The following is a 14694-nucleotide window of genomic DNA, read 5'->3' on the forward strand; positions in this document are numbered from 1 at the left end:
GACATCAGTGATGAGAGAGTCATTGACTGGCTGCCTCTTGCATGCCCCCTACTGGGGATTGAGCCTGAAACCCAGGCACATGCCCTGCCTGGGAATCAAACTGTGACCTCTTGATTCATAGGTCAATGCTCAACCACTGAGCAACACTGGCTAGGCATATTCTTGCCATTTCTTATTCCACATTATGTGTACTGGTACATGTAACAACATGGATAAACCTCCCAGACACAATCTTGATTAAACAAAAGAAGCTAAATAGCCCTAGCGAGTTTCACCCAGTGGTTAGAGTGTTGGCCCTTGGACTGAAGGGTCTTCGGTTTGATTCTGGTCAAGGGCACATACCTGGGTTGCAGGTTAGATCCTGGGGCTCGTGTGGAAGGTAAGCAATCGATGTGTCTCTCCCTCTCACTTCCACTCTTTCTAAAAAACCAGTGAGAAAAAAAAATCTTCAGGTGAGGATTAACAAAAAAAGAAGCTAAACACAAATGGTATGATTCCATTTATAAAAGTTCAAAAGGAAGCAAAACCAAGCCATAGTGATAGAAGTGAGAGTTCTGGCTACCTTTGAGGGCATAGTGGTATCATGGGCATCTAGGGTATTATTAATGTTATTTTTTTGACATGATTATTATTAGGATGTGTTTATTTTTAAAAATTCATCAAGTTGTATAAATGGTGATTTATGCAGTTTTCTGTATATATAATACTTTAAATGTTTAAATTTAAAAATCAGGTCATTCTGTTCTTTAAACTCTCCAATGGCTTCCCATTAGAATTCTAATCAAACCCCAGATCCCTGCTCCCTAATCTGTAGCCACACTGGCCTTTTTTCTCTTCCTTGAACAAAGAATGAAGCAAGTTCATTCCTATCCCTTTTCCTTATAGTTCCCTCTACCTGGAACACTGTTTCCCAAAATCTTAACCTAGCCCCTGCTTTTTATTGAAATTCAGGTCTCTGCCTTTCCTGAAATCTAAAAGCAGTTCCTCTGTCACTTTGTATAGAGCCCTACATTTTTTCCAGAGTAATTTTCATATCTGCTATTATCTATTTCAAGACAGTTTCTGGTTCTCCTTATTAGAATGCAACACCCATATTTTCAGCAACTTTGGATGTCTGGCTCTCCGCTGTGTCCTCAGTGACTAGAATTCTACCAGACAAGTACATAGATGTTCAGTAAATAATTAGAACATGAATAAATTTATAGATAAATGAGTGAATGAATAAATGAATTAGTATTTGTATTGTACAGAAATTAATGACTGTTGATTAAATATGAAATGTTTTTTAATCAGAATAAACCATTTTTTTGTTTTTTATTTTATTGTTTAAGGTATTACAAATAATAGTACATATTTCTCCTTTTTTTTTCTCCCCATTGACCTCCTCCTGGCCTCCTCTACCCCCCACCGTGCCACCCCCCCAGTGTCTTGCTTCTATTGGTTGTGCTTATATGCATGTATATAAGTCCTTTGGTCTATCTCTTACCCACCTCAACCCTCTCCTGCCTTCCCACTGTAGTTTGACAGTTTGTTCAATGATTCTTTGCCTCTATCTATTTTTGTTCAACAGTTTATAATGTTCTTTATATTCCACAAATGAGAGTGAGATCATGTGGTATTTATCTTTCACTGACTGGCTTATTTCACTTAGCATAATATACATGAATATGAAATGTTTTTAGTGGAACTACATTAGGCAAGGGAAACTGTTATCCAGTGATTTTTTTAATCCCTTAAATGCTATTATTGCAATATAGCCCATTGAAAGGGCCTTGAGAAAGATGATTTCAACAGCCTGCACTAAACTCTTTTACTATTTCAAATAATATAACATTAAATTATTGTTTCTGATAAATGCATTTCCAATAAATTATTGTTTTTGATAATGATCCAGCTTCTGTTATCTCTCAGTGTTATTGCTGAAGCTTCAAAGGTGAATAATTTTGCATAATAATTATATGCTACATTAAAAACTGGAAAAGTATCAACATGTATTTTTTCCAACATACTAAATGTAGATTCTAAGCATACAATATTTCTATACAAAAAGTAGCTTATTATCTAATTTGGTTTGTTCAGTTTCTAAAGAGCTTCAGGTTTAGGTGGGCACTTAAGTGCTTTTTGATGGTGATGATAATTTATTGAAATTTCTTATACATAACATTTTCCTTATAATGCTTTAGCACATATGGTCTGTTTTATTCTTGCTAGATTTTGCCACTTGTAATATTTCATTTTCCCAGCTTGAGCTGTTCTATGGTTTACAATTCATAACAATTTTTCATCTTTTAGCCTTACAATGGAGTGCTCTAATACTTATGTTCCCTCAATACCTCATATTGTAGTCAATAAATGGTGAATAACAACAAACGAACATAGAATTTAACAAATGTTCATGAAAAGTCATACTATGAAGGCTAAATGAATAAAAGTAATATATTATTATTAAAATTAGGCATCTTTTGCAAACCATACTCGAATAGCTTATTATATTGCTAGTTAAGACAAAAGCTCAATCATAGAAACCAAGGTACATTCTTAGGAAGACATATTTGGACTATAATTAATGTGAAATAAAAGTATAATTGTCTTAGACTACAGTAATCTGTGAGTTTGATATAATTGTTTTTAAGATTGGTGTTCTTCATAACATCAAGAAATCAGTAGTTATTATGGATTTACAGTGTTTATCTAGCAATGTCCAAGTGGAAAGAAAGCCTTTAAATATTAAGTATTTGTGCATACACATGGTTTCACTTGATTCTTACCACAACCCTAGGTAGTAAATATTTAGCTTATTAATTATGATTATTTAAAAGTTTTTGTCTGCCAGCTCAAATATCATTTCTGAGATTGATTTTATTAGCACTTTTCAGGTTACTTTTTTCTTCTTGGTATGTGTTGCTTGCTTTTTTTGTTGTTTGTTTTTTACATTTAGTAGAATGTCAAGTTATGTTATCTTCCTCTTAAGAAACTTGATCACCACAAGTCTAACAACATTGTGCCTATGGTCAACAAAATGTATTATACAATGGAAATTTTCTCAAGAGGGTAGATTTCATATTATGTGTTCCTATCATGATAAAACCAAGTAAGTTTTAAGCTTTGTTACAGTGGGTCCATTTCTGTTTGCTTGTATTTTTAGGACATCTTTGTAAGTTCTAGGACAGGGGTAGGCAACCTTTTTGTGAGTGCGTGCCAAAACCAGCAAAATCTCTGACTCAAAATTCTTCTGTGTGCCAACCTTAATTTTTTTGAGAACATGTTACGCCTACTTGATATCTCTTAAGGTGTGTGTATGTGAAGAACCTTGAAGAAATAATAAAGTTTATTCAAGCGACAAAAACGGTATATAATGATGCAAAATACATTTATTTTTTAATGTATACATGTACACTGATAGTCCAACAGAAAACTTTATGACTCCATTTGATATTATCAGTGGGACTTTTGCTGCTACATCACTGATGACAGAGATTTTACATCAGGTTTATATTTTGTGACCTTCAGAGATATGCACGAGCTACTACTTTCATCCCTCAGGCTACTGCTATTTCAAGACTTAACAAAATTCATCACTGAGAACAAAGATTCACAAGCGTATGTAGATGAAAACATGGAGAGTAACGCTGTTGCAAGTTTTTTAAACAGAAAAAATTTCCTGGAATGGCATTCCAAGTCCTCAATAGTTTGTTTCGACACTATTGAAATTGCTCTTCCCCTCTCTCATCAATTCATGTCTATGGTCTTTAAGATAACTTGTTATGTAAAATTATTTATTTATCTAAGATGCACCTACACTGAATTTATCTGAAAAATAAAAAAGCCGATATTAAGAAAAAAAATGTAAATGGAAGATTATGAGACAGTTTCGCGTGCCAGCAAAAGTTACTGGCGTGCCATGTTTGGCATGCATGCCAAGGGTTGCCCACCCCTGTTCTAGGGCATAGGTTTTCTGGGGTGTCAACTAAAAATCTAGTGTGTTCAGGAAGGTCTCCCTTTGGATGAACCCAGGCTCCAATGTCTCCTCAATATCATGCGACCTCTGAAATTTCTCTCTGTCTCTCTAGCCTCTTGATGTTGTTCTCTGTTTGGCCTTCTAGAATTCCACCCTGCTATGCTCAAATTAGAAGCTGGCCAAGGACCCAAGGGAGAATTTATACATAGATTTTTAGAACTCTTTTCCTACAATTCTTTCTTCTACAGTTGCTATCCGCCAAATTCCAGCTGCCTTTATTACCCCAAAGTTTTTTCATTGTCTCCTTCATCCAGTGAGTCTGCAGCTCTCCTTGGGCTCTATTAATCTGTGCTATGATATGGAAAACACCTTCAGACCCATGAATGGCCAACCAACCACCTTCTCTTCCAATTTATATTTGGTCTCACATTGTTGTTTTGCAACCATTAATCTCCAGTGATGTTTTCTATCATCTAAAGAGGCAAGCTTTGTCTTAACTGTATCCTCAGTTATAGACCTGTTTTACATGAGTTTTTCTGTCAATGAGCTCAACCCTACACCCTCAAACTATACCATATCCACCTTTCCATCCTAAGGTCTTAACATATGCCTCAGGCTTCAGTATTGCTACAGATTAGCTTCTAATTACTAAACCAATTTTCTAGGAGAATACCTATGCTAAAGGGATGGTGTTTATTCATTCAGATGCCTTTATCTTGTGTGTTACGTATGGTTCAAGCTTCTGAAATATCAGCATTACTCATTTTGACAGAAGCCAGTTGGGCTAAGACAAAACCTAACTTCTGCTAGTACTATATCAAGATAATTTCAATGTTAGAGGTTCTCGCTTAGCAGGCCAGAGTATTTTTCTGTTCAGAATCAATTAACTTGAACACTACCTCTGAAACTATCTAACAAAAGATTTAAGAGATTTAAAAGCTCTTCACTGAAGACAGGAGTGTTATCTTCCTTTATCCTGTTTCTAAAATGGTCACTTTCATAAATAGTTGTATTAATCCCAAATTTGTCCAATATATTGTGTAAAATGGAATGAAAAGAGAAAAGAATTGGTACAAAGTAAAATGTGAAGACTTCCAGCAACTTAGTCCTCTAAAATAAGTGGGAAACTGTTCTTTTTTTAATGTCTGAAAGATCTCCCTTTATAGGTCTGCTGAGTTGTATTTTGTCAGCTCCTATTAAATTGTGTTGTCATAGATACCTATGAATTTTGCAGAAAGACTTTATTTCAGCTTTTATAATCCTCTGTAAATAAGAAAAGAACATTTAGAATCTCTCATTTTAGTGAGACTATTTAATTTCTTGTTTGCTTCTTTTTAAGTTTCATGTACTTAACAAGCTACACTCTTGGTATCTCAGCATATTAAAGAAGTCTCAAGGGACATTGGGAATTTGTAAATAGTCTATTTTTTCTAACATATGTGAACAAAAATTTAATTACTTTGTGAATATTTGATATGGCTTCAATGACTACACATTGCCGTGCCTTTCCAGTTAAAAATACACATCTGGCCCTAGCCAGTTTGGCTCAGTGGATAGAGCATCGGCCTGCAGACCAAAGGGTCACGGGTTTGATTTTGGTCGAGGGCATGTACCTTAGTTGCAGGCTTCTCCCTTGCCCGAGCCCTGGTCGGGCCTGTGCAGGAGGCAACCAGTACATGTGTTTCTCTTACATCAGTGTTTCTCTCTGTCTTTCCCTTTCTCTTCCACTCTCCCTAAAAATCAATGGAAAAATACTCTAACCCTCCTTCAGGCCACCAGCAGGCACCCGAGACCCAGGCTTCCCTCGCAGCCCCCGCTTCTTCCAGAAGGATAGAAGGATGTCTGGAAGGATGTCCGCCTAATTAGCATAATACACTTTTATTATTATAGAGTAGAAGGCAGACTTAGATTTGTTAAAATGTTATTGCAAACTTTAATGCAACTACAGTTTTTTATAAAAAGGTATAATATATATGCTAAGAGAGAAACATAGAATCACATGAAACATAAAACTAGAGAAGGAAGGAAAATAGGGAGGAGACAAAGAGTAGGTGGAATGAACAGAAAACAAAGATTGTAGTTACTAGTCCAACTATACCAATTATCATTGTAAATGTGAATGGTCAAAATATACCAACTAAAAGACTAACATTATCATAATGTATTATAAAGTAACAAGACTCATGGAACGGACTGAGGAATTTCAGAGGGAAGGTGTGGGAGGATGGGTGTGTGAGAAGTGATCAACTAAAAAACTTGTATGCATATATGCATAACCCATGGACACAGACAATAGGGTGGTGAAGGCCTGGGGCAAGGGGCAGGGGCAGGCTAGAAGGGGTCAATGGGGGGGAAGGGACATATATAATACTTTCAACAATAGAGATTAAATAAAATAATAGGACTATATGTTGTCTATAATAATTCACTTCAAATATAAAGACTTAAGATTCAGATAAATAAAAGTAAAGGGGTAGAGAAAGATACACCACACTAAAATATATCAAAAGAAAGCTGTAGTAGCTATTTTAATTCAGAAAAAGCTAATTTCATAACAAGGACAATTGTCTTGAATAAATAGACATTATATATTGGTAAGTATAAAGGCATGAATTTTCAAAAAGACATAACAATCCTAAACACATATGTATCTAACAAGGCAGCATCAACATATGTGAAGTAAAACTGATAGAAATGGAAAGAAATAGATAAATCCACTATTATATTTGGAGATTTCAGCACTCCTCTTTCAGTAATTGATAGATAGGTCAATCAGAATATTAGTAAGCATATAGTTAATCTGAAAAACATTACCAACCAATCAACTTAATCAAATTGATATTTATAGAATATTCCATCCAATACAGGCAGAAACTACAATCTTTTCGGGTTCACATGAAACATCCACCAAAATAGACCATATTCTGGGCCATAAAAACACACCTTACAAGTTAAAAAAGACAGAAATCATCGAAAGTATCTACTTAGACCACAATGTAGTTAAACTAGAAGTAACTCAAAGATAAATGAAAAATCCCCAAATATTTGGAGATTGAAAAATACGCTTGTTAATGACATATTGGTCAAAGAAGAAGTCCCAAGAGAAAATGTAAAAATATTTTAAATTGAGTGAAGAATGTATGTTTGGGTACCTGAACACAGTCTCCGTGTTATTCATTCTTCCATCCTTCCATCTTCCTTCCTTCCTTCCTTCCTTCCTTCCTTCCTTCCTTCCTTCCTTCCTTCCTTCTCCTCACCTGAGGATATGTTTCCATTGATTTTTAGAGAATGTGGAAGGGAAAGGGAAAGACAGAGAGAAACATCAAAGTGAGAGGAACACTTTGATTGGTTGCCTCCTGCATGAGCCCTGACCTGGGCCCGGGCCAGGGAGGAGCCTGCAACCTAGGTACATGCCCTTAGTCAGAATTGAATCCAGAATCTGCGTTGGGCAGGCCGAGGCATTATCCACTGAGCCAAACCAGGTAGGGCAGGATATGACATTTCTTAACCCTCCAGCAGCAGACCTTCCTTTTTTTCTCCAGGAGTGTAGTAAAAAAAACCCTAGATCACCTATTTGGACTCTCATTATCCAAGTTACTAAGAATATTACCAGTGACCACAGGGAGCTTAGCCAATCAGCAGTCAGAAAAGGTGTTTCCTCTGTAGTTCACACCAATTGCCAGCTCGGCCCCTGCCGGGGCCTAAAGCCTCTGGTGAGTTATTAGCCCTGGGCCAAGTCACCCCCAGCTCCCCACCGCTGCCACCATCAACGATTGCTGGCTGGCTCCTCCTTGGCCCAAGCTTAAAGCCTCAGGCTGAGGTGTTAGGCCTGGGCCGCCATCAATGATCGCTGGCTCAATGATCGCTGGCTGGCTCCTCCCCGGCCCAAACCTAAAGCTTCAGGCCGAGGTTTTAGGCCTGGGCCGGGGCACCCCCAGCTCCCCACAGCCGCTGCCACCACCATCAAGGATCGCTGGCTGGCTCCGCCCTGATTTCCCGCCACTGTAGCCATCAATGATCCCTGGCTGGCTCCTCCCCGGCCCAAGCCTAAAGACTCTGGTTGAGGTGTTAGGCCTGGGCCTGGGCCGGCGCCCCCCGCCCCCCCAGCTCCCTGCCACTGATCGCTGGCTGGCTCCACCCCGGCCCCGGCCTAAAGCCTCAGGCCGAGGCTTTAGACCTGGACCGGGGCACCTCCAGCTCCCCGCCACCAATCACTGACTGGCTCCGCCCCGGTTCCCTGCCAAAGCCGCTATGAGGATCGCTTGCTGGCTCTGTCCCGGTCCAAGCCTAAAGCCTCTGGCTGAGGTGTTAGGCCTGGGCCGGGGCCCCTCCCCCCATGCTCCCCACCTTTGCTGCCATCAATGATCGCTGGCTGGCTCCACCCTGGCCCTGGCCTAAAGCCTCAGGCTGAGGCTTTAGGCCTGGGCCGGGGCACCCCCAGCTCCCTGCAGCCGCCGCCATCAAGGATCGCTGGCTGGCTCCTCCCCGGCCCAAGCCTAAAGCCTCTGGCCAAGGCTTTAGGCCTGGACTGGGGCACCCCCAGCTCCCCGCCACCATGGATGGCTGGATGGCTCCGCCCCGGTTCCCTGCTGCAACTGCCATCAAGGATCCCTGGCTGGCTGGACCGGCCCAAGCCTAAAGCCTCTGGCGGAGGCTTTAGGCTTGGGCCAGAGCACCCCCAGCTTCCTGCCGCTGCCGCCATCAAGCATAGCTGGCTGGCTCCGCCTGGTTCCCAGCCGCTGCCACCATCAATGATTGCTGGATGGCTCCGCCCAGGCCCCAGCCTAAAGCCTCAGTCTGAGGCTTGGGGCTGACATATGCAAATTAGCCGCCAACTTGGCTGTTGACTAATTTGCATATCTCGCTGATTAGCCAATGAAAAGGGTAGCGGTCGTACGCCAATTACCATGTTTCTGTTTTATTAGATAGGATAATTGCTAATAATACCTATAATTATTAATAGCATATAATTTGTTAACTTAAAATTTTATTCCAAACATATTTGGTATAAAGGTCTCTATTAAGAACTCATAAATCTAGTAAAAGTGCTAAAAACAATCTTTTACTTTTAACAATTCTGATTTTGTTGATGAATGTATATATATATATATATATATATATATATATATATAAAAGCCTAAGTGACTGCTCAACCGGTTGTTATGATGCACACTGACCACCAGGGGGCAGCTCCTCTTTTGAGCATCTGCCCCCTGGTGATCAGTGTGCTCCCACTGACAACCTCCCATGCCAATCTCCCAGGGTCCCTCCCCCTCGACCAGCCAGCCCCAATTGGCCCGACTGGGACTGGGCGAGACAGCCCCAATTGGCCCTGATAGCTGGCCAGGCCAAGGGACCCCACCCATGCATGAATTCATGCATCGGGCCTCTAGTATATTTATATGTTCATATTATATATTCATATAGATATGTTCAAGAATGAGATGGAACAATTATTTTTACAAAGGACTATATACTTATATATTACATTCATTAAGGATACAAAATCCCTATGGTAGTTATTGCCATGACTACAAAGCCTTTTCTTTAAACCATGCTCAGTGAATAATATTTCTTATGTCATTTGCCCTTGCTTTTTGATGCAAGATCACCCAGATAATAGAATACCATTTCTCCTTCTATCTGATCAACATGACAATTTATTAAAAGAAATGTAAAAAAGGAACATTTTGTTAGTAATACATTATTAGAATTGTGTAATACTTGTTTAAAACTGCTCCAAACCAATTACTTGTTTCTGCTTCATTGCTAAAGGCATGGCAAGCAGGAATGTAATTTTGTTTTCAGACAATGAAAGCTTTGCTTTATATAGAATTACTGTTTTCTGGTTTAAGAGAAAGGACTTCAAGATCACCTTTCTTTAATGCAAATCACCTTTTCAAGTAAATGCCTCTCAGGTTGATAACTCTTTAAATCACATTATTAATTGATCACAGTAAGGGATATTTTACATGGCTAAAGACAGTTGAAATTATAACTTCCTGCAAGGACATCTAGAGAATGGTTTCCTTAAGGAGAAAACACAAGACATGTGCTGGTGATTGTCTATATATATAAAAGGCTAATATGCAAAGTGTCCCCTCAGGAGTTCGACCGGGAGACCAGGAGTTTGATCGCTCGCTATGATGTACGCTGACCACCAAGGGGTGGCACGGAGCGAAGGAAGGTCCCAGCCAGCAGCTGGCTGGCAGCCTGAAGGCTCCAATCAGTCCTGATCACCAGCCAGGCATAGGGACCTTACCCATGCACGAATTTCGTGCACCAGGCCTCTAGTCTTTAAAGGAACCTGAAAACTATTTGAAAGCATAAAAGAGTAGGACGATTTATCATCCCCAAGTCGTCTTTTCTGGAAGAAAATAAGTATTCCTATTTATTTTCATAAAAATAATAGACAATGATGTAAATTTTTTCTAGACTTAGAAAACTGATGGAAGTAGCAAGTCAATATACATTGATGAAAAGAAGCAGGATCAATTGGCACTTAAACGAAACAACTTTTCAATTGGAATGGCGAATATGTTTAATATATATGTATACATGTAAAGCATTTTACTGAATCAAATATTTTCTCACTGCTTTGCCAAGTAGTGCAGTATAAATATATCCTTCTTAGCTGGTGCTTTGCTTTTCTAAGAGTAAATCATTGCCATGTATGTTTGTTTGCATATGTTTGCGTATTTCTTATCCTTAACCGACATCATCTTCCACAAAATGTTCCAGCATCTCTTTCTCACAGGACTTACAGTAATATTTCATGCATGGGTTGAATTTAGTCCTTATTTGATTTCTTCCTTTCTTTGTTTCTCTTTTTTGAGGAGGACTATTTCCTCTTCAGACCACATTAGTAACCATTCATCTTGGAGCTTAATTCCCTTATTATTCCAAGCCTACATTGCTGCCCTCCATGTTGCATCTCCTATTTTCCTATATCCTTCTCTTCTTTTACTCTGTTTCTCCTAGAAACATGCTTCATGAAGTTCCGAATAAAAGGTCTCTGGAAATTAAAACAAAGTAGGGCATTTGAACCCTATCACAAAATTATTCTACCATCATCAATCAATCATTTGACTTGGATTTTAAAGTCTGGGTTAATAAACCCTTCCCCCAAATTAAATGTGTGTGTGTTTTTTCCCTTCCTTTGCCTTTGAGCTTTCATTCTGGCTTTAGAAAAATTCCATGTCCTTGTGCTGCCTGAAGAATTAATGGGCCAGAGTTTTCAGACATTCATGTCAGTGAGGTTCTTGGGGCACCACTGAAATAAGCATTTTCAGAAGCCCCCGCTGGAGGATGGGATGTGAAAGAAGGCTGTATTTGCATGGGGTTACATTTCTCTGGTTCCAAAGTCCCCTGCCCCTTAAGACAGTCCTGGAAAAGAGGCAGCTGGGGTTGCAGTAGAGCCAGAAGCCAGGCCAGTGTCTAGAGCAGTCGTGGGCAAACTACGGCCCGTGGGCCGGATCTGGCCGGTTTGAAATGAATAAAACTAAAAAAAAAGACTGTACCCTTTTATGTAATGATGTTTACTTTGAATTTATATTAGTTCACACAAACACTCCATCCATGCTTTTGTTCCGGCCCTCCGGTCCTGTTTAAGAACCCATTGTGGCTCTCGAGTCAAAAAGTTTGCCCACCCCTGGTCTAGAGCTTCCTTCCATGTTGCATCCAGATGTGGTTCAGTATCAAGCGAATTAAAGACCATTAGTCCATGTGTGGAGCTCCACATGGCCATGTGCCATGTGGGCAGAGGGGAGTGCATTGCCCTGCAGCAGGAATCCCAAGAGGGCCCAGCGTGCACATTCATGCGTGGGGCGGGGGGGGGGGTGGTGGGATGGAGAGAGAGAGAGAGAGCACGAGGGAACTTCCTTTGTTTGGAAGTTAGTATATTCAGGTTTCTCAAGCTTGCAGTGGCCATGCTTATTTTAGCCAATTACTCACTTTTAGGTGTGATTGATGGGCAACCATCTTCCCATGTCACTCGGGCCTTACTGGGCATGCCTCTAAACTACTTTTGTCTAGTCCCTTCTTCCTCCATGGACCAGTGGGGAACAGACTTGGATAATGTTAAATGCAGCTTTTTTGGCAAAGCTTTATAAATGGCACATCTATGTTATCTGGCCTCCCCTTTCACTCCTTTCCTGTTAAATAATAGCCAGGTTATTACAATGGTATCAATTGTATTATCCATTCTCCTTTATTACTATGTGGTATTGTTGTTTTCTTTCTAAAAGTTTTAATGATCTCCTGCTTGGCACTCATGTTCTGAAATTTCACTATTTTATGACATAATTTATTACGGATTTAAAAAAAAATTCAGTCTGGACACTTATTTCTTTTATTTTCTTACATAATTTCTTTGATAATTTACTCTTATTTAAAAAATTAATTGATTTGAGAGAGAGAGAAGGAGATGAAAGGAGAGAGGGGAGAGAGAGAGAGAGACTTGTGAGAGAGAGATAGCATCCATTGGTTGCTCCTTGTATGTGCCCTGACTAGGGATCAAACTCACAACATACTAGGATGAACCTCTAACCAACAGAGATACCCAGTCAGAACTCTACTCTCTTTTAATGATTGTGTTTATAGGAATGAATATCACTTACTTGGATATTTGACCTAAATCAATTCTCTGGTTTCTTTTTTACTCTTTAGTATTCATTCTTTTCAATCTACTTTCCAGGAAACTACCCACTATGTAAGTTTTATCATCTTTACTATATTATTTATTTCAGCTATCCTATTGTTATTTTTCTCTGACCATTCATCCTGTCATATTATTCTTTTCTTGTTTAGTAGATATAGTATCCTTCCTTATCCTTCTGACTACATTATTGTTTTACTTTTATATTTTCTTCTGACAGTTCTCCATACTTCCTCTGTATCCTTCAGTTTTTACTTCTATATTTTAAAAATAAAAATTATTTTAATATTTTGTTATTTTATATTTTCATTTACTTATGTGAAACGCATTCACAACATCTTTCATGTGCTTCAGCTCTTTGTTCATATTTCAACTTCTGATACTAAAAATTTATTGAAATTTTTGTGGTTATGAAGGTGATTTTCTCACCGAGTTATCTGGCAGTGGGGGGTGGGGATTTTAGTGAGAATAACCCCCAAAAGAGTATCTGTATCAATTTTTCCTGGGAACTGATCAGTGTATACAGTGAAATCAGTTTAGGCAGCTCCAGTGCTTAAAGTACTTCAATAATGCCCCATGATGCACAGAATGGAAGTCAGACTTCATATCAGAACCCTTAAAGACCTGTATGATGTAGCTTCTGCCTGCCTTTCAAATTACATTTCGTATCACACATCGGTCTGCACTGTAGTCCTGCTAGCTTCCTTTGGCCCTTGGACAAACCATGTTTTTTCCACAGGGACTTTGTTTTCATATCCAAAATACTGTTGTATACATTTAAGGCACTTGAGGTAAACAGTAGTCAAATATAGTATTCTTAGTGAGTTTTTTTTATTATATTTGTATTGGTATCAGAGAGAAGGGGATAGGGAGAGAGAGGTATAAACATCAATGATGAGAATCATTGATTGGCTGCCTCATGCACACCCCACACTGGGGATTGAGCCCACAACCTGGGAATGTGCCATGACCAGGAATCAAACCGTGACCTCCTGGTTCATAGGTCGATGCTCAACCACTGAGCCATGCTAGCCAAGCTGTTGTTGTTTTTTAGTTTATTTTAAAGAGGGCATTTATTAGCAGAATACAAAGGTTCTTGCAGGGGTTCCAACAGCTATAAGGGATTAATAGTTAGAATCACACTTTTCTGAAGGGCAGATCATGTTGTTATTAAAAACTTCTGATCATGAAGAGAATATCCTGGAGGATGTTCCTCCCTGTATAGTGCACAAGGGACTAGAATGTGGATTCATTTCTGCTTGCTTTTTGTTCCTTATATTCCTTTATGCTAGCCTTAAACTTGCCAAGCACACGTTGGCAGGCATTCAGGCATCTCTGAAATGGCTCAACAGCTGGAAGAGCACCTCTAGTCTGCATAAATTAATTTTTTACTCTCTGAAGGATGGGTTGTAGTGTAACCACAAATTCCACTTATGGGTTCTTCGTGATCATGTAACAAAGAGAATTTCCTACGGTATGGTCCTCCTCATGCAAAATAAATACCACACAGTCTCTATCTGCTCCAACTGCCTGAAGCATTTCCAGGGCTGTCTTCCTCTTCCCTTCAGCCATTGAGGTCGTCAATCCCTGGTGTGGGGTGTGCAGCTTTTGGTCCTCCTCCATCCTGGGGGCAGCTTCTGGGAGTCTCAGGTGGTGCTGGTGGATGGGATACTCTGCCCTGTATCACGGAAACATGCCAGTGAAGCAGGCAGCCTGAGTGAGTTTAATGATAACCATAGTATGATATTAATTGCTTCACAAATAGAAACCTCTCATTCTTCCAGCATATTCCACCTTTTTAAGGGAGGAGGATAACCATGAGAACATGGAATCATGGAAGTCAAAAGGTGAAGTTTTTTAGGAATGTCAAATGCTATCAAATGATAAAGAAAATGAGAAATCAAAATTGGCCATTGGGTTTAGCAAAGTATAAATCACTGGTAATCTTACCAAAAGAAGTTTCTGGAAAGAATTAGAGATTAATGCATGACTGAATGAGTTCCAGAAAGAAAGGGGGGAGAGAAAATAGAGATAGTATACTCAGCCCTTCACCTTGTATCAATACAACACATTTTAAGCA

The 14694-nt window shown here is 39.4% G+C and overlaps 1 pseudogene; it reads right to left on the reverse strand.

Annotated features, from left to right (window-relative positions):
• Window positions 1–13850: 13850 nt before the first annotated feature.
• On the reverse strand, window positions 13851–14237 carry LOC132225212 (DNA-directed RNA polymerases I and III subunit RPAC2-like; annotated as a pseudogene).
• Between the last annotated feature and the right edge of the window lie 457 nt (window positions 14238–14694).

Source organism: Myotis daubentonii, chromosome X, assembly GCF_963259705.1.
Source record: "Myotis daubentonii chromosome X, mMyoDau2.1, whole genome shotgun sequence".
In the NCBI taxonomy this organism is placed as follows: domain Eukaryota; kingdom Metazoa; phylum Chordata; class Mammalia; order Chiroptera; family Vespertilionidae; genus Myotis; species Myotis daubentonii.